Source organism: Achroia grisella, unplaced genomic scaffold (genome assembly GCF_030625045.1).
Source record: "Achroia grisella isolate CSIRO2021 unplaced genomic scaffold, CSIRO_AGI_Agris_v1 utg157, whole genome shotgun sequence".
Classification (NCBI taxonomy): domain Eukaryota; kingdom Metazoa; phylum Arthropoda; class Insecta; order Lepidoptera; family Pyralidae; genus Achroia; species Achroia grisella.
Window position 1 is genome coordinate 2,885,782 of NW_026712653.1, and position 21,185 is coordinate 2,906,966.

At 33.0% G+C, this 21,185-nt stretch overlaps 1 protein-coding gene across 2 annotated transcripts in view; it reads left to right on the plus strand.

Moving 5' to 3' along the window:
* Window positions 1–1,521: 1,521 nt before the first annotated feature.
* LOC131840989 (uncharacterized) overlaps window positions 1,522–21,185 on the plus strand; it is a 71,486-nt gene continuing 51,822 nt past the window's right edge. For both annotated transcript variants that reach the window (XM_059189208.1, XM_059189210.1), the window contains exon 1: window positions 1,522–1,837. The gene's annotated coding sequence lies outside the window, so the exon portion shown is untranslated. The remainder of the gene's footprint in view (window positions 1,838–21,185) is intronic.

Below are 21,185 nucleotides of genomic sequence, written 5' to 3' on the forward strand. Positions count from 1 at the left end.
GCGCTGTGTGAATTGTCCAGAATTTTTATTATTATTAAACTTGGTTTAATCGTAAAAGGCAACAAACAGACACTTATCATCATCATCATCATTTCAGCCTGTGTCTATCCAATATTGGATATAGGCCTTTCTTAATGACTTCCACCATGTGCGTTCTTCCGCCTTCCGCATCCATCCACTCCCGGCCACCTTCGTGATGTCGTCAGTCGCTCTTGCAGGACGCCCGACACTCCGTCGACCCATACGCGGCCTCCACTCCATAACCTTTCTTCCCCATGCATTCATAATAGTAATATGTACCGGGGAGAAGAGATTGTTAGTAATGTAGACTGATAACCCAATTGTTAATGTGAAGTTTTATTTTGAAAGTTTAAGTTTTAACTTAGGGCGTCACTATTCTAATGGAAAGGAAATACATATATTGAGCTGTCTGGTGGAGTTTTAGCAATGTACCTTGATAGGTTGACTTCCACGTGGTTCCACCTGGACCATCGTGATAAATTGCTGGCGAACTTGCCACGATGTGCTATCTGACATGACCTCATGCTCATCTTGTCATCCTCCACTAGTGCCCCGCCAGAGTAAACCATTACTGCAGGCGAGTGCAATATTATATTCTATCCATTAAAAAATATAAATTTCCTTTATATTTTTCACAGGCGTTATAGAAAATAAGACTGTCCTGATATTGAGTGCCAGCCACAACCAAAAGATCATTATTCTCAAATATTTATAGTTTTTTTTTTATAAACCGGTTTTTACCGATTCTTATAACATATTTCTCAGTTTTTTTTTCGAACCGCAGCACACCACTATTGCAGGGTGCAGTGTAGTGTGGGTGCGGCATGCAGTCTGGGAGTAGTTATCATATAGTAGACTTCGTAGTTATAGGTATTATAGTTGTAATATGTCATGTTTAAAACCATAGACAATGAACAGCTGTCGTAAACATACAGCATAACATTAGTCATACGTAATGGCAGCGCTTAGTACTACCAGTACTACGGACGTCACATGATAATGTGATATCTGTGGTGCTCTTAGATACCTACTTATATTGGTGCCGATTGGCGAGATGGGCCGACAATCTTAGCCCTTCCAGTTATATAAAAAAAATATTTGATGCAAATTGAAGGGAAATTCTTAGAAATCATTGTCACGAATCACGCGTTTAAGTTGTTTGCCCATATCTATAGATCTTCAGTCAATCTACAAACATAATTTATATATTTACTCTGCCAGAAGGGATCAGAACTGAAGTTTTATCACCCGGTAGCCGAAACAATTATAGCCTGAGGCGACACATATTGAATTCTACATTCACATATATCACTTGTGATACAATCTTTACCACCTACGAAGATACTACAAACGATACGTTTTTAATTTGTTTTCATTAATGTCCTCTGACGAGCCGTCAAAGGCTCCATCCAAATCTATGCAGGCACAGTTACGCCGTAATGGGCAAAGTCAATTTATAAAGTCGATGTCCTGCCGCCTTGTTAGCCAGTCGAAGGCACCGCGCGACGCCGCGCCATTCAAATCTTCGCCACCGATGCGAGACTACCGCTCCCAAAATTTTCGAAAATAATCAATTTCGTTCGATGTCCAAAGCTATCAGTATTCAGAACACGCGTTGTGCCTAGGCCGTCCGCGGCGACGCGCCACTGACACATTTCTGCGGTTTCGCGCGCTGTTTGAATTTAGAATAGTTTTCCATTTGTTATTTTTTTTCCAAATCGTGAATTCAATATTTTTGTGCCAGTATCACGTGTATTATTTTTCGGAAAATTGTGAGTTTTGTCATCTCTGGTTCCGGTGATACAACCTCGTAAAGGTAAGATTAGATTTAGTTTTACCTGAATTATATTAGATATAATTGTATTTGAATAAATTATATTGACACAAGGATTAATATAAAAAATATTTTTAACAAAATTAATTTTATCTATTTCAACTATATACTTAATTACACAGTTCCACCACATGGCTGTATTGTCTGAAACCTTTTGCCTTTTCATGGAACCTAAAAATAAAACCATGTTCTAGTTGTTACAATTCCTTAAATTTAGTCATTTATACTTCTCAATGTTAGCGATTCACCTGAAAAAATAACATTCATAAATTTAAGCATTAAGTTACTAATACTTCCAATAAAATAATTTATTGGAATTTAGTGAAATTTAAGTTACAGATCCAAAAACAAGGTTGAATCTGAGAACAACTGAGAACAATACCAGATAAAGCAAAGATATCAAGTACCATATTATTATCTACACAACTCATTGCCCATTGTTTCTGCTTACCTTAATGGGAGACAGTCGTGATATATATATATGCCTATGTACATAAAACAAAATGTAAAATAATGTGCTCTACAAAAACACGTAGAATTTATTTTTGATTAGTTACTTATAGGAAAGGCAAAGAGTCTAAGCTCATACAGCCGTCGAATTCAATACCTACATGACATAACAATCCGAGGACAAACATTTATTCATACCTATCATCTTTAATAAGAGAACAAAAGAATATTGCATTGCTTTGGGTTGATAAACAAACTAAAACCGGTAACATAAAACTGCATATAACAGCTGACATTTTGATTTAAAAAAAAAGTCGCACACCCATACTAGTGATGTGATATACCATAAGAAACGCTGAGTGATGATAATTTTACGCTCCGTAATGGTCATTCCGACCGCTGTGAACCGTAAAATATTGTAAATTAATATTTTCCCGACCTGTTTTTGTGGTGATCAATTTTATAAATAGTAGCTAGGTATAGTATGTTGACCTTATCATAATATCTAACGAATAATCAAATATCAATATTTGCATCACGTTTTATTACTTGAGGTGTGAGTTTTTAGATTGTTTTGTTTTTATTAATTTATGTTTGTATTTGGAATTAAGAATTCGCCAAAATATTGTACATATAGTCGACTAGCTGTGCCCGCGGTTTCACCCGCATTAAGTTTATATAGCCTATGTGTGATTCTGATATATAAGCTATATTACTTTAAAATTTAATCAAAATCCCTTCAGTAATTTTTGTATGAAAGAGTAACAAACATCGCTCAATCCATCCATCTATTCATCCATCCATCCATCCACCAATCCATCCATACTAACAATCTTTCGCATTTATAATATTAAAAAATAAAATTCCGAGGTGTATTTTTTATACAACGTCAAGATCTAGTAAGTACCAATAGTTATGTATAATCACGGATATCCCATTTTTTGTGATACGTGTGGTTTTTGTGATACGTACCTTTATATGTTATTATTCTGGAGGAAGATTACCTTACTTTATTTTCTCTTCAACTGAACAGGCTGTGTTGCACATAAGATAGATAGATAGATAATAGGTTTTTTTTTTGTATGTTAGTGCACACATATAGGCTTAATTATAACATCACATGACAAGTATAATATAACAATTCAATAAGGGTAAACCTGCGCTACAGCAATACAAAACTGGTACAAAGCCCAGTGTGGAGAATCACTCAAGGAGCAAAACACTTTCAGTTGAAGAGAAGATAAAGTAACGCATAACGCACACTGTATTGTAGCCATTCCAGTAGCATAGAAAAACTAAGGGGCTATTACATTAGCAACTTAGCATTACAGATGGAGTAGTGCCTGGGTCATTACTGATATTAATGTTATTACTGCTTTCTTGATTTAATTGATTGATTTTAGAAATATGAAAGCGTAGCGGTTTTTGTATTGATTGCCGCATGCATTCTTATGTAAAATGTGAATACTATAACTATCAGATAGCAATTGTAAGTAGCTTTGACGTAGTCTAGTGTTTTGAGTAGTCATGCTCACTAAAATGTCCAGACTTGTGGCGGCGTGGTGGGCCGGGTCATTGGGCTCCCTAAAATATGGTCGAGCGCAGTGATGGCTGGCTCATCCGTCATACTCGTGAACGGGTGCTGCTTGTAGGGACTGGTCTGCTCTAATCACTATGACTGATTTCCTCTTATTGAATATATAACCAACATATTATTTCTATTTGAGTATTTAATAGAATTAGTGCTAATTGGTGGTTTGTATTCACACACTTAAACTTAAAAATGTAAAGTAATAATAAATTATTTAAAAGAGCAACACGCAAGTTTCTTGCTCGTTCTTCTTGTGATGAGACAGCTTTCCGAACGAGTGGTAGATTAAAAAATGTAATGACTATTCAAAAGTGCTTCAATGTAAGTTTATTTGAATAAATGATTTTCTATTCTTATTCTATTCTATTCTACTGTTGTGACGTGATGCAAATTTTTGTGAGAATAAATAAATTAATAAAACAAATAAAAAATACTGTTGTGACGCGGACGAAGTCGTGATCGATAGTCCAGTATATATACGAAATAAATAAATACATCAATATATAATGTTAAGTAAATGAAAAAGGGCGCGGTGTCTATACCATCTTACAATGTATCTACGAAATAAAATTACCATAACTCATGAATTGTAAATAAAATTAAATTATGTACATTTCCATCGCTCTAATAATGTTATAAAGTGACAGATTTCTTTTACATTTATTCACAACTTCTTCCTGTGTATAGTTAAAATAATCTAACGCTAACTTTAGCTCGTGGCTTCGGTCCCCCGTCCAATGCAAATGGGGCTCAAAACTACTTCGAAATGAGTAGAGCTTCGAACCTTTGCATTGCCCTTAGAATAAAGTCGTATTCGTCAGGTAGGAATTGGCCTTCAGCCTCTCCACAAGTCCTTCCGTTGGATTGCCATCTGCACTCGTCCCCTATCGTTCGGTGAAGCTGTAACGGCCAGGTGCAGACAACATCAGTAGAATAGTTAAAATAGCCCATGTCTTATCTCTCTTCATTTCAAATACTACGTGTACCTACTAGTTACGCGAGTTTTTATGACGTTGATAGAGCCGTTATGATGCTAAGAAATAAGAATCAAATAAAGAAACAAATATTGTAATATTGATAAGGTATGTATAGTAACTATAATATGTTCTTTTACATGATATGAAACCAACATGCACTTACTTCACATATGATCGTAGATGAATTACAGTTAGTTCTTACCTACAATTCTGAAATTTAATTTTACTATTACAGTGCTTTGGCAGATTAATTCAAATTATGATAATTGTTTGTAAGAAGAGGACAAATATAGACTAATGATTTATTTGCACACATATTAATCAATCAATCATTTTATTTGTGTGATTAAATTGAATTTAAGTGTGCGCGGCAAAAACAGTAAATGGTCAATGGTTCAGCTTATTCTGCAATATCTAAAATATATTTATTGGACGTTTGATGATTTTAGAATAAGACGGTTCGATTTTGTTTTGTTTAATATTTTTTACCAGTGGACGAACAGTGGTTGCAATTCGATCATACTTCATTTAAATTTAAAGTTAGAACGTAATAAACATGTTCAAACTTAAAATTTAAGTTTATGTTGAACGTTTATTTTTTTAACGTAATCTGATAAATTTTCATATCCTTGTATTCGAACTAATAATTTTAATAAAAATGGTGCAAGTCCTTGTTTAATAATTAACACAAATAATCGCTATTTTGTATAAGATTCCGTTATACAATTATACACAATTGTATAGTGAAAAAAGTTTAAAGCTTATACAACATAAAAGTCGACACTTTCAGCAATAAGCTTTATTTAATACGACATGATAAACAAACATAATAATATTTGTTCAATGTATTGTACATTAACAAGAGTGTAAAGGAAACATTTTAAATAACCACGTCCCTTATCTTGTTACCCACTTTATTTACACCGAGAGTCTTGTAAATGTTTCTGATAACATTATTGTTCTTTTGTTACTTTTAAATTGTGGCGTAGTGGTTTAATACTACGACTCAGGATGGAAATGAATCGTTAGTAATGTGGACTATTGACCTCATTGCTAGCAATGTTTTAGGTTGACATCCATGCGGTTCCCCTTGGAAACCATCATGATAAATTCTTGGAGAATTTGTCAAGATGGGCTTACTGACCCGACTTCTGCTTTTATCATCTTCCACTGGTGCCCCGCCAGTGTAAACCGTTCGCGCAGGCGGATGCATCATTCCATGATCAACCATTAAAAATATTACGACTCGTACAGGTTAAAGGAGAGGTCGAAAATGGAATTGAAAAATTTCAATCAATATTTATTATTAATTGAAATTTTTTAGTTCCATTCACTATGGAAGCATCGTTAACTAATTAATACAATAAACGCCCGTTCGCCCTATCTACTATAGCCAACTATTGCAATATGAGCATGTCAAGAGTTGCGTTAGTTGACATCGCTCATAATTTTTTATTTATTTGAGTCAGGCCATTTAATATTGACCCATATTATTATATACCTTACGGACTATCATATATAAATTCAACATTCAACATCATTATTTTATATAAAATATAAAATAATGATGTTGTCTTTGAAGTCATCATACTCACTATGGTAATCTGCCATGCTGGTGGCAGTACACCACTCCCTTCAGCCAGTAATGTACAATAAAGGTGGGCTGCATTTTGGTAGGGACTCGGGCCACAAACGACATAATGCCAACAAGTATAAAATAATAATAATATTAATCTCAGTACAATTCACACAGCGTCATCTAGACCCAAGTTAAGCTAGCTAAAGCTTGTGTTATGGGTACTAGATAACTGATACATATACATAGATATTTTTTTGTAAATACATACATATTATACATAGAAAACACCCAGACCGATACAAACAATCATACTCATGTATACAAATGTTTGTGCCGTGCGAGTAATCGAACCCGAGACCATCGGTCGTAAAGCGGTGTACTAGACCGCTAGACCACCGAGGTCGTCGAAGTATGTACATGGAAGAGACAGATAGATGCATATATCGGCTTTGTTTTATGTTATAGGTATATAGTGTAACGCCATCTTTAATTATTGTACTGACCTTTATAATGACAAGTTCTAGGAAAAGACTTGAACGAGATCATTTCTTAAAATCTGATTATTTATCGGCTATATTATTAATTATTTTCATACATTGTAAATAATTATTGACGACCTCGGAGGTCTAGCGGTCTAGTACACCGCTTTACGACCGATGGTCGCAGGTTCGATTCCTCGCACGGCACAAACAATTGTATTCATGAGTATGATTGTTTGTATTGGTCTGGGTGTTTTCTATGTATAATATATATGTATTTACAAAAAAAAAATGTTTTTGTATATGTATCAGTTGTCTAGTACCCATAACACAAGCTTTAGCTAGCTTAACTTGGGTCTAGATGGCGCTGTGTGAATTGTCCTGAGATTATTATTATTATATTATTATAATTATATATAGGTGAACAAATAAAAAGTAATTTTCTAATAAATCTATATTCAGGGTTGCAATCGTAAATAGGATAACGAGAGCTTAAATTAATTAAACCTGTGGCTTGTGTGTTTGGCTTCTCAGATATTAGGACAGGTCAGTCTGTATATCAGTTTCAGAATAGTTAAATATTATGTTATAAAACTCATTGATATAAAAACTGCTAGGTCTAGTCAGATTCTTTTCTTACGAGCGACATACTCGTATATCCAGTAATAGAATATCATCATTTTAATGATTGAAAAGAAAATGCCATTCTTAAAAACTATGCTGTCTTTATTTTCATATACATACGACGTACATTGACAAACGGGCTTCTTAAACCTAGGTGTAGGTCATAAGTCCCGGGAACCCGCGCACTGTACGGAGTTTCCCTCTCTGCCACATAATCAGGCTACCCGTACTGTCGCCGAATTCATGGAATGCTAAGAACTTGTCTCTCTGATGACATATAATATTATTATGTTTATCTTTAGAGGTTTAAAATAGTTAAATAAATTAAATATTCAAATAATAATCATTATATTACCTGATGCAAAAATGTTGTATCTTATTTACGTAAATTGCCCGGATGAAGTTTATATAGAGAAGGACTGCAGATGATAATATTTTTTTTAATTATGTATAAAAAAGTAGTAAATTGATAAAAAAAATATATTGCACATATTAGCAGGGTTAATGGTTTGATACACACAGTCTTTGACAATAGAACGTTAGTAATGGCCAAACGTATAATTAAAATTTAATGGCTATGGTCGTACTTCGAGCATTGTGCTTCATTCGGTAATATAGATGTTTATAGCAGTTGCATATAACTGATCGCATGTACTGACATAATTCTTTGTCAGGCCTGTAAAAGACCACATTGAAACGAACTGTCATAAATAAATGGACAATACAAACAGAATTACAAGCCAGGAAGAGATATCAGGCAATTAATATACAGATAAACCGTTCATCATACAACAGACAACCAAACAAGGGATGAGAAACCGATTGGAATAGTGCAAAAGATAATTTATTGCGATAATTACGAATTCTGATCGGGTTTTTGTGGTCGAGAGAATATCTTTACTCCATTTTTGGACCAATAATCGCGACAAAAAGAATGCCATAGGCGGTAATAACAGCATGATAGGGATGTGAAAATGATAATCGATTATAAAAACTGTTACGTTTTCAATCATAATAGATTTTAATTTTAAATTAAATAGATTAAATATATTTGTTACAAAGAAGAAGAAAGAATGGATTTTACACTCACCATATAAAAAAAAAAGTAAAGAGTTTCACGACTTAAAAAAGGAAAGCCAAGTAGCTTAAAAATAGCCTAGTTCAGATGTTAATTATCAAGAAAAAAACAATTTTTTTAAAAGATAAATTGATATTTTTTAAGATACCAATTGGTTAATTACTATTTTTTTGCTTCGAATGCCACACCCCTACCGTGATATGGCTCCACTTTTATTAACCCATTTTGTTTTAAAGATTTCCAGTTTGTTCCATATGTATACATATATATTATATATATTACTTTGTAGCAATTGCGATCTATAATAAAAATGACTGTATGTTCTGGTTAATTGCCAATTTTATTGTGGACATTTTGCTTGCAGTAATTTTGTTTACTATGAAAATGTATTCACACGCTTCTCAATGAACTTCAAAAGAGATTCTCAACTGGATGTTATTTTATGTAGACCGTTGATGATTCTTTTTGTAATTATAAGAGTTTATTCCTATATTGGTTTCGTATAAAATTTGTTCGAATCGATAGTGGGTTTATTGATTTTAATAGTATATTTTTGTAGTGTATATCTACACTAAAATCCGTTGGATATTAACAATTCTTTTATGGCACTAAGCAGCTTACATTATAAGATACATTTGGGTTGTGGATAGATAAATTACAGGATACAAATAGAAATAATATTTATTTAAAGATATATTCTTTTGGATAATCATTTTTTTTTTATTTTACCACTCATTTGAAACGCATTGATTGATCAGTCATCACAAGAAGAAGGAGTAAGAAACTTGCATGTTGATCTTTTAAATAAAACTTGTTCTAAGTAATTTAGTAAGTAAAATACACACACAATTAGTAAAATACTCATTAACAAGAATTAGGCGCGCGATAACATAGAGACCCATACGCACTCGAACTTTGATATAAAGGCATGATATCTTAGTTCGTATCACCGGTGTCACATGATAATGTGATATCCTATATGCATATCACATTATCATGTGAACCTGTACACAATAGGCGCTACAGATAGTCCCCTTTGTCGGGGCTGCTTTGAAGGCGAAGAAACGGCTGCTAACGTAATCCTGGAGTGCGTAGCAGTGGCCACACAACGAAAACAAATCCTCGGAACGGTGAGATCGCTCCGTGAAGCCTGTGAAGACATCAGGAGACTTCTGCGCTTTTGGGAGGAGCTTGGCTGGCTACTTTAGTAGTTTCACTCTACACGTACAACGACCCAAATAAGAGGCTAATTGCGAGCCTGGAGTCCAATTTACATTACCATTTACCATCGGGTATGATTGCCAGATTGCCAGTCACTTTAAAAAAAAATCACGCCTTCCTGTCCGCATCATTCACTTTACACTTTAATTTAAAAGACGTGTTTCCTAATTAACGTAATTATTTAAAATAAACGTAAGTATAAATTATACACGAGATAATTACCGATGATACAGATTGAATCTGGCTAAATGAGGAAAGTATTCTTAAGGTTACATTTAGGACTAACTTCTGGCCACAACTTCGTCCATATTACCATGACAGACTGGGATAAAAATTATGTATGCATGTAATAATAATATCACAGAACAACTCACACAGCGCCATCTAGTCCCAAGTTAAGCAGATGTTGTTGATACTAGACAACTAATATAAATACAATTTTTTTTTATGTATACATAGAAAATATCCAGGTTAATACAAAAAATCTTAGTTATTTTAAACGTCGAGAGAGGTAAATTAAATTACCTTTAATTATCATAAAATTATTCGTGTTAATATTCATACCATGTGTTTGTATATTTGTACCATGCAAGAAATCGAACCCGCAATCAAAGTAAGGCGGTGCGGCGTGCTTAATCGTGAGACCACCTGTCAAAATATGTGTTCGTCAGAAAACAATTACTACGTAGATGCCAAACTTTATTTTAATGATAGGTAAAGTCGTTGAAAATATTGTATTGAACAGTGGTTTAAAAATAATCTGAGAGACTGCCACATTAAATTCAAATGTACAAAGCGAATCGATCGATCCCCGTCGAATTCAATTGAATCGATCGGTGGGGGGCTCGATCGAAATTATGATGGCTTGAGCCGAAGTTCGAACCCCTAGCGGTGCTCGCAGACTAAATCCGTATCCGTTAAGAGGGAGTTGGCCTTCAGCCGCTTCATAAGTCCTTCCGTGGGTTTGGAGTGCCATCTGCATTCGCCTCCTATCATCCGATGAAGTTGTAAAGGCCAGTTACGGTCAACAGCATTAGAAAAAAAAGTAAAAACATTTTACTTTTTTTTCGGACTACTCTAATGAATGCGTTGAACATGATATCGACAGTTAACAATGCCTCTGACGGTCCTATTTCGGATAACTGTCAAAAGGAATATTATTATATTTAATCTGCTCATATTCAGGCGTGAATGTTACAGATAAATAAACATAACGTAAGGAATTCGCTAACGAATGGTGACAATAAGTATTACCAGTATTACTCACAGGTGTTAAGAAATAATGAACTGACCAAACAATGTAGTGATTGATGAGTGAGGATATTCACATCCACGTACGGCAAGTATCGATTTAAGAATAAAATATTTTTAGCCTCGGTTGTGTAGTAAAGTATTTATTAGTAAAGGTATTATTTTGAATCTGTTTCAAACGACAAATAATAATAATAATAATAATAGTTTGGTGATTTTTACCCGCAATGATCAGTCTATTACCCCATCAATGGGAGATATATAATACATATATAAAAAAAAAAATAATAATAAACTTTATTCATAAATGCACGGTACAATTATGTAGAGTTAGCCCTGGCTTTCGATTTAGGTGAACCTGTGCTACGAAAGCCAGTTCCCTCCAACATTCTGTAAACATTTTTGGTACATCTGCAGTTGTGTACATAAAGGAATGAAAAAAAAACTTAAATACTTTTGAATACAAAAAAAAATGTATAAAAGAGACGCTATTCTTTTTGACATATTAGATTGTACTGAACTTTTATTTAACACAGTGTAGAGAGAAAAAAAATCAAAGTAATAAGTATACAAGATAAATGAGGAAAAGAAAAAAAAAAGAAAATTTATATTATCTTGTCCATGTGTTTGATTAGGAGCATGGGTATGTGGGTAAGTGTGTGTGTTATTAATATAGTTTATATAGTCATTCTTTAACTGTATATGTATGTAATTACCTGAGTTAAATTTTTAATACATTTTCTGTTTGGTCATAGTCAAAACTTTCAAATATTACTAAATGTCACACACCCCAAGCCTTTGAACTGACAGACATATTTATATATACATATATGTCTGTTATTATATATATAATATCTCAGGACAACTCACACAGCGCTATCTAGATCCAAGTTAAGCTAGCTAAAGCTTGTGTTATGGGTGTGAGACACAAGTCCCAAGATAGCAGAGCTTGTGTAGTAGATAGCGGGTACTAGACATCTGATAAATACATGGTTTTTTTTATACCTACTTTATATATTATGTATATAGAAAACACCCAGAGCGTTATACAATCATACTGATGAATACAAGCGTTTATAGCGTGCAGGAATTGAATCCGCGACCAGCGGAAGTAGGGCGGTGTGATAAACTGCTAGACCATCGAGGCCGTCAATACAAAATATTTAAATACAAATAGAATTATTATTAGCAGCCAATTAAAATGGTGGGCGAGAGAGGCGGAAATATCTTATTATTATGTCATGTCCATATATCAAATCGATAATCATGTCGGAGTCTGTTTGTTGAACTGTCGACGAAATACCAACGGGCAGTTTCATAAATGCCTGAGATGGATCTCTACAGCATGTGTAGAATTTTTGATGATTTAAATCTCTTACAGGATGACATTTGCACATATATGTACACGTTTAATTAATTATAACTAAATTATTATACAAAAATGAATACTTACTACCTAACAGATTTGACTGGGGATAGAAACTAGAGCGATGAAGGTCAGTTATGTACGTCAGCAAAGGGGCGCCTTAAACCTACACCCGGGTCACAAGTCCCGGGAAATGCTCGGATTTTCCCGTACTGCCCCACGTTGGACCCGACTCTTGCACGGTGAATCCATGGAATGCTATGATACGTTCGTCTCTCAAATAATTTGAGTTAAATTACAATAAAAGTAATAAGTCAAATTTACATAAAATTATTACGTATTAATTATTGCGCATGTGCATAGATATATAGGTATGGCGGAGATTACTTTATCAACAACCTATCCAAGAATTATGAAAATTAATATCTACCATTCTTTTTATGTTAAGTTTGTATTTTTGATATCTATTTTTTTTATGTAACTTTTGATTTGTTGTTACTCTTCGCTGTGAGTCGTTTTGGGAAATATACACATTTATAACTACTATAAATATATAGCCGATGTCTAATTAACAGACAAAAATATTAACTTTAAGAAAATTACGGTATCTTTTACCACGTTTTATATAATACAAAACGCATAAAATACAAAAGGGTATAATATTCTAAAAACATTGTTTTTCGCCTTAAGTACCAAGTGTACAAAAGATTATTTTTTTATAAAAGATCTTTATTTGGAGACAACAATAAGACCACCAGTTATAATTATTATCAATTTACCTTTTTGACCAACATTTTCGTTAAACACCTAAAATATTATACATTAAACACCAACTTGTATATCTTTTTATTTCTTTTTTTACAATATCCCAAAAGGTCAAGCTGGGGTTGAAATAAAATAGAGCAAGTTTTTTGTCAGTATATCGGTATGCGATCTAGCTTGTCTGACGAGATACTTTTTTGCGGTCAGTACCTATAAAGTATAAAGTTATGTCTGTATTAATTAACAACTAATATATATTTGATTTAAAAGTAATTCAAATAGGTTAATAATATTTTTTTGTATGTAAATTTTTTTATTGTAATATATTACATACAATATATTGACGGCCCCGGTGGTTTTGCGGTTTAGCACACCGCCTTACTTCCGATGGTCGCAGGGTCGATTTCTCGTAAGGCACAAACATTTGTATTCATCAGTATGATTGTTTGTATCAGTCTGGATTTTTTCTATGTATAATATGTATGTTTTATGAAAAAAAAATATCAGTCATCAAAAAAACATGTATCAGATATCTAGAACCTATAATACAAGCTTAGCTAGCTTAACTTGGATCCTGAGATTATTATTATTATATTTATATGTATATATACAAGAGCATGATGTATATACGGTCATTATGTTATCATGTGACAGCTACGAGAGCACTCATCCGTTGTTATTGCAGAGGATTAAGATATCATGCCTCTTATCCTGTAATTTGACATTGGATATCAGCAAGTAATAAAAAGCAAACTGTAAAATAGTTGGTAAGGTTATGTTTAAAAAAATAAAAAGAAACTGTCAGCACAGACGCCTTAATTACACCAGCTAACTTAATACTAGTACTTTCGGTGTCTGTTTAAAAGATAACAAGAATACATATCTTCCTCGTAAATCGACGACGAGATCAGATCGTGTCTGACTTTTTTTTAAGTGTACGCATTTTTAGACAGATAATAAGATATATCAAAGAAAATTTATATTCAATTATTCTGCGTGATTGATATGTTTATGTCATTTCTGCTGCAAAACAGCTGGTTACTTGTTTTTTATTTTCTTTAGATATTATTTTTAACAATGTCAATAACTTTAAATATGTTTTAGTATTAAAGTTTTCAAGTTGCTTACTTTTCCTTACAACTACAGCTTACTCCACTCCATGAAAGTACCATAGTGCAGCTAGTAAAGATAAATTTTAAACTGTTGTCGGATGACATCAGCCTCTTATCCCACTCCGTAATAACCACAGCCTGTCAACGTTAGGAAGATTAGGGTCTTCAAAATTATACCCACATGTGGTTTAAACAATTCGCCAGACGGAATTTTGGCATTACAAATAGATGTGTGATCGGTTAACAACCGGTTGAAGACACCTTAGATATTTATCAAGTATTTGAAGAGCCGCCCACATGCATCGATTGTAAATTGGATTTCGAACAAAAATTGTAATATATACAACAGCTATATCACAGTTAATAGATAGATAGATAGATAGAATGTACTTTATTTGTAACATACAGTAAAAAAAGGCATGAACAATATATTAACACATGTATCGTTACAATAAGATGGCATATATCGTTAATAATAGTAGTAATAGATTTAAGGCAAACGACTATATCTCTCTAGTTCCCCTCGAGCAGATGGACATCTCTCGATTCGTAGTTCCATGGGTGGAAACGTGCTTCATTGATACTCTGCAAGCAAAGTCTTTAGTTTCCTGCGAGCAAAGAAACAAGTCAGTCTATAATCTCAAGAGCAAAACGACATTCATCCAATTCCGTACAGAAAAAATAGTAACTGAGAATTAGTGCTGTAGCTGAAGATACTTTCAGCTTATAATGCTACCATTAGTTTTTAAGTTATTTTATATTTTCCATTTTGTATTATGCTATCTTATGACCTGCGTAAACGAAATATATCCTTTGGAAAGTACTAAAAGTGCGATGGTTTTTACATCCACAGGGATATCCTGAAGAGATAAAAACCATCGCTCCTAAGAATATCCTTCAATTCTTGTCCCTGACGGGTCTAGATAGCGAACTCTGAAAGGGCCAGCACAATAGATTTATGTAGGTCGCAGTGCTACAGGTCTAAGGCACCTGACAATAGACCAAAACCCCCAATAAAACAAAAAAAAATGAAAGCTGAGTAAATGGTTGTTATTGTCATGAACCTGTCTACATTATCCTAAATGGATGGAAATGGATATGATGGCATATTAGAAAAGAATTCCTAGCCGTGAGTTATCTAATTGGTATCAGAAGATTGTTTCAGATAATTTTTATATTTACTTTAAGGACCGCCAGTGAAGCATTTGTGTGTTCCATTTTTAATAATGTTGTAACTGGCTAATGAAGAAATGTTTTATATTCTAAATTTGTATTTTAATTTATAGTTCTTTTATATTACATTCTTGTTTTTGATACTTCAATTCCTTCTTTCTATTCCTAATTGTCAGTAGTCTGTATTAATATATTTTCTCCGTTTACCTAGTCTTTTTTCTTATTACTACAACAAATAATAATAAATTATAAAAAACGAGTTATAAGTTAGCGTGTTGCCATCACGCGTGAATGCATCTCAAGTTCTGACGTTCAGACGAGATAATTAAGATATGTAATATTATCTTATGTGATTAAGGTGAGGTTATGTGGAATCAAAATTAATGACCAACGTTTTTTGTTAGTTTGTTTGGTTTTGTATTATCATAGTTAATAAATACTAGCGCCCTGATGGTTCCGCACGGCCATTTAGCAAAAAAATGGAAAAATATAAATTTTAACACATAGAAGAAAAAAATATTATTGACATATTATGAATAACACAACTAAACATAAAGATACACATATAGGTATACATGCACACTCTTCGATATTGGTGTTCTCTATAAATCTCTACTACATCACTTACATCTATATAAATATGTAGAAAGATTAGTATGTTTGCATTGCCAATGCAAACATACCAAACATTGTTTTAGTATATCTATACTAATTTTAGTTTATTGTTATAAGATATTTTTCCTAAGTGTTTTTAGCTTCATATTTAACAACATTTTTGTATCTGTATTGCGACAATGTCATCTTAATTTCTTCAGCTGCAAAACTCGACGTGTTAAGGTTTCACGTTTTTACGTGTTTTTACGTCAAGTTTTACGTACGATTATATTATATTAAAAGAAAAACAAACAGACAGAAATATAAAAGATTGCCCAAAATTTTATATTATGAAACTACTACTACTGTTTTGAAAATAAAGATCAGCTATTGCGAAGTTATCGTGTATTTATACAAAAAAAAAAGAATATCAGTATTTTTTCAAGTACAAATTGAAGTAAGTGAATAAAGTAATTCCAATACTAAATAAACTTAAAATACAAAAATACGATTGTCTTATCTTGTTATTTTATCAACAAACGAGCAGTCATTTCGCAGTTGGCAAGTCACTGTATAAAAATGCACACTCGTTTTTCACCCTTATTTTATGACGTACCTAGTTATATTCTTAGTTATTTTCTTTTTTTCTGGGGGTCCTGTCCTATTTTGTAGATATTATGAGTAATATAAAGGTAAATAGCAATTACCACATAAATAGGCAGATCAAACCTGCCTGTCTATTTATCTGTTATTTAATAAAACAGCTCTTCGCATATCTATAATAACTTTTAACTTGTGTTTATATGAAAACTAGCTTTTGCCCGCGGCTTCGCTCGCGTTAATTTATCCCCTTAGGGGTGGAATTTATCAAAATACTTTCTTAGGGGATGCCTACGTCATAATAGCTTTATGCATGCAAAATCTCAGCCTGATCGGTTTAAAATTGACAAAGTTTCCTACAAACTTTCAGCCCCTATTTTATCCCTTTGGGGGTAGAATTAATCAAAATCCTTTCTTAGCGGATGCCTACGTCATAACATCTACCTGCATGCCAAATTTTAGCCCGATCCGTCCAGTGGTTTGGGCTGTGCGTTGATAGATCACTACGTCAGTCACTTTGAGTTATATTTATTTAGATTATCGAACACTAAAATCTTTATTCATGAAACACTAAACATTCAATAAACATGTTTTAGGAATTGATCAGTTTACAAAACAAATTGTTTTATTCTTTTCTTTGGATTATTTTATAATTTAATAAAAGTGACAATCTCTCCAATGTTTACAATATTTTTCGAGAGGTTTCAGTTTTCATGATGCCAGGCAAGTACCCACATTTGGTACCGAATTATTAAAGCTATTGGAAGAAAGAGTATCGAAAGATACATATTGTATCATATTGTGTTACTAGTTATCTGTCTATGGATAATAACCATAGTGTAAAATGAATACCAGTACATAACAATATAGGTCTGTCACTACCACGCGGTTATATAATCTGTGGTTTTATGTTCATATAATTTGGATTTGATTCTTATTTCATTATATTAATGTCGTGTACATTAAAAAAAACCGTAAAAATACCAATTGAAATTAACAAGCGTGTTCATTATTTAACAGGTTGTTTTACATACATTTTATAAAGGTCTTTGTAGCAACTTTTTGAATTAAATAACAATTAGAGCCTTACGGGTATGTTAATTAATGTCGATTTATAAAGATAATTAAGTCTTTAGTCTTCACAAACAGATCTACAACTTGCTTTTAATTGTTGTAAACTCTAAAGAAGCCTTTTAGTGTTTATTATTTTTGTAGTTTTATTATTATATTAATAATACAAAGTAACAATGCAAACACCTATAGTAAATATGTACCTAGTCAAGTCTCGAGACAATAAGAGTAATATTTAATAAAATTTATTTACCATCTTTGCGACTGCTTCTAAGATAAAAGATTGCTTATCTTTTCCATATAATTTGTCTTCACAGCAAATTGCATTAAGATTCGTTTAGTTCTAAAAAGATTCACATGCCATCTAGTCCCAAGCTAAGTTATGAATACTAGACAACCCACATAAATACGTATATATTATTTTTTTTATAAATACATACATAATGTACATAGAAAATGGGTATTTTACTAATGAATACAAATGTTTGTACCAAGTAATCGAACCGGCGAGCATCGGAAGTAAAGCTGTATATTATACCGCTAGACCACCGAGGCCGGCAATTAATAAAATTTTGTATTTAACCTAAATTTGATTATTAATATGTACCTATAGCCATAACTATAATATGATATCCATTAAAAAGAGTTCATTATCACTTATCGACTCAAACTAGTCCGAACCGACGGCAGATTTTACTCTTCGATCTTATCTTTTATCGTGGCTATAATGTACTTAATATTAAAGATGTGAAGTCTGACCAGGCCCAACACTAATTAATTGAACTTTATTCTCCTAATTATACTAAAAAAAATACTCCAGAATGACAGTTAGTTTGTTTTGCTCGTATGTGGAGCAACGATCGACTTGCAGTAACCTGAAATGCGGAATTGAGTACGCTGAATAATAATTAACGATGCATACGGCAGCTGTGGCTGCGGAAATGCAAAACAGACGCTTGTCTAAAGCACATCATACTTGTTCACCTTGCTCGTGCTTTCTTAAATATTTAGTGGAATAGATGACTGTGTGATTATGAATCTGTATAAAGAATAAAAATTTTTAGGGGTCTGTAATTTTGAAACGAAAGTAATTAGTGGAAATGGAAGGAAAAAAAAACGATTTCGCTTAGGAAGAACGTCTTCCATTTCTTTTTCAGAATAACTTGTTCCAAAGGTAGTAAAAGAAAATAAAGTAACAACAAACTTATTAACATTTGCTCAGGAACGTCCAGATGTGAAGTATAGTTTAATGACCACGCAGTTTACAGTGTATATTTTTGTAATGTATAACAATTACATTAATTCAAATAATTTCACATTTTTATTTGTTTCAAATAATAAAAAATACGCGAGCGACCTTTTTCTTTCAGTTCTTATTTTTTATTGCATATTTCTTTTAAATGTGGCCATTTAAATTTCGAATTTAAATGGCCACATATTTTTATTCGTGGCCAGTTTTATCAAGCGTCCTTTGCTCCAGTAAGCAAGTTGGTGATATAACCTGCTTATACTAACAAAGTATTTGGAATACGGAACAATGACGCATATTGATTAGAGTTGCTAACTATCCAGTTTTCACAGGACATGTCTTAATTTTTGCAATGTAGCGCATCTTCATTGATATGAGCTTTTCTAACACACTGCATCAATTTCCGATGGTCACGCATCAATTTATTTTCAATTATATTTTTCTTCTAAATTTGTAATTTAAGTGGCCACACATTCTTATTGGCGGCCAGTATTATCAGGCGCCCATTGCATCAGTAAGCAAGTAGATGATACAACCTGACGCATGTGATTAGAGTTGCCAACCGTCCTGATTTCAAAGGACATGTCTTAGTTTTTGTAGTGTGTCATGTCATGAGTATTAGAATAGACCTGTATCGTTACAATAAGGCGACCTTATTGCTAAAAGCAATAAGGCATTCTAACTACATTGATTGACGCATTGCATCGACGGCCTCGGTGGTCTAGCGGTTTAGCATACCGCTTCACTTTCGATAGTCGCGGATTCGATTCCTCGCACGATACAAACATTTATATTCGGCCGGGCTTTTAAGAAGGAATAACCTCTTGAAAATTTCAATATCGGTTCGAAAATACCTTTGCTGGAAGGTGATTCCACAATGTGACAGTGCGTTCCAAACGCCTTGAGCTGTCAACAGGAGAGTGTGTAATGATCAAGTTGAGACGTGATGATTTTAATGATGTCTATAATTTGACAGCCGTCACATTAATTTTCACGTCAACTTTCCGCAACTTTACACGACACGTGTAAAATCGGCCGTGGCAATTTGTAAAATTACAATGTACACTTATATATTTGAGACATCCACAGATTATAAAGAAAACTTTTAAATATTTTTTTCTATATTTTTAAATTTAATGCTAATGGAATGTTACACCCGCCTGCACTAACGGTTGTCGCTAGGGAGCGCTTGTGAGGGATAATAAAATGAACATGAGGTCAGATCAGTTACCCTATCATGACAAATTCACCTAAAATTTATAATGTTTTCAGGGGGAATCGCGTGCCACAGTTCACATTACTAACAATCCTCTTTCAATTTTACAAATACTGTTGACTCGTGCCGGCTTTACTCGATGTCCGTTTTACCTAATCATAACTTTACGAACCATCATAAGTTTACGAGTTTCGTACATATTAACATAAAATATGTAGGCGTCACTGTAATCAAAGTTAGATTACCTTAAAGACAGTGAAAAACTTTATAAATCGTTGCAGTTCTGTAGGTCTGCAATTTCCTCATAATAAAATATGTTCTCTCTTTAAAATATTGGTATGTATGTTGTACTTGTGAATGTAAATAATATAAAAAAACTTAAAAGTTATTATTAAGATACCCAACGCAGAACCCAGTGTTTTAACAAATATGAGTAATAATCAACATTTATAATCTGTTTCCATGTTTATTACACAAACAATACAATGCTCATTTGTCATATAAGTACGTATGTAAACACAAAACCGTTTAATTTATCAACAATCCCATTTTAAAACAGGATTTAGTGTGAGATGGCGATTAATCAAAGGAAACGGAAGTCGTACTTGTGTACATGAATTATGAACTCCTTTCTCGGTAACAAGATGAGTTAACCGATTGAGTAGTAACAATGAATAATTTTGTATTCGTTCGTTCTAGTTGAGCTTTCATTGACTTTCAACTGGATATTTATTGATGTGCCAACATGGCTGCGTCAGAAAGTGATAAATTTCGGAATGAGAAGAGAAAAAAAATGTTTAAGCTTGGCATAATAATTTTGACTGGGCAATCGCAACAGTAGTTTATGTGCTCTGAGAATATTTTATGAACATAGAATTTTCATCATTTTAAAGTCATTTAAAAATATAATTATTAAGTATTAAAACTATCTCAGAAC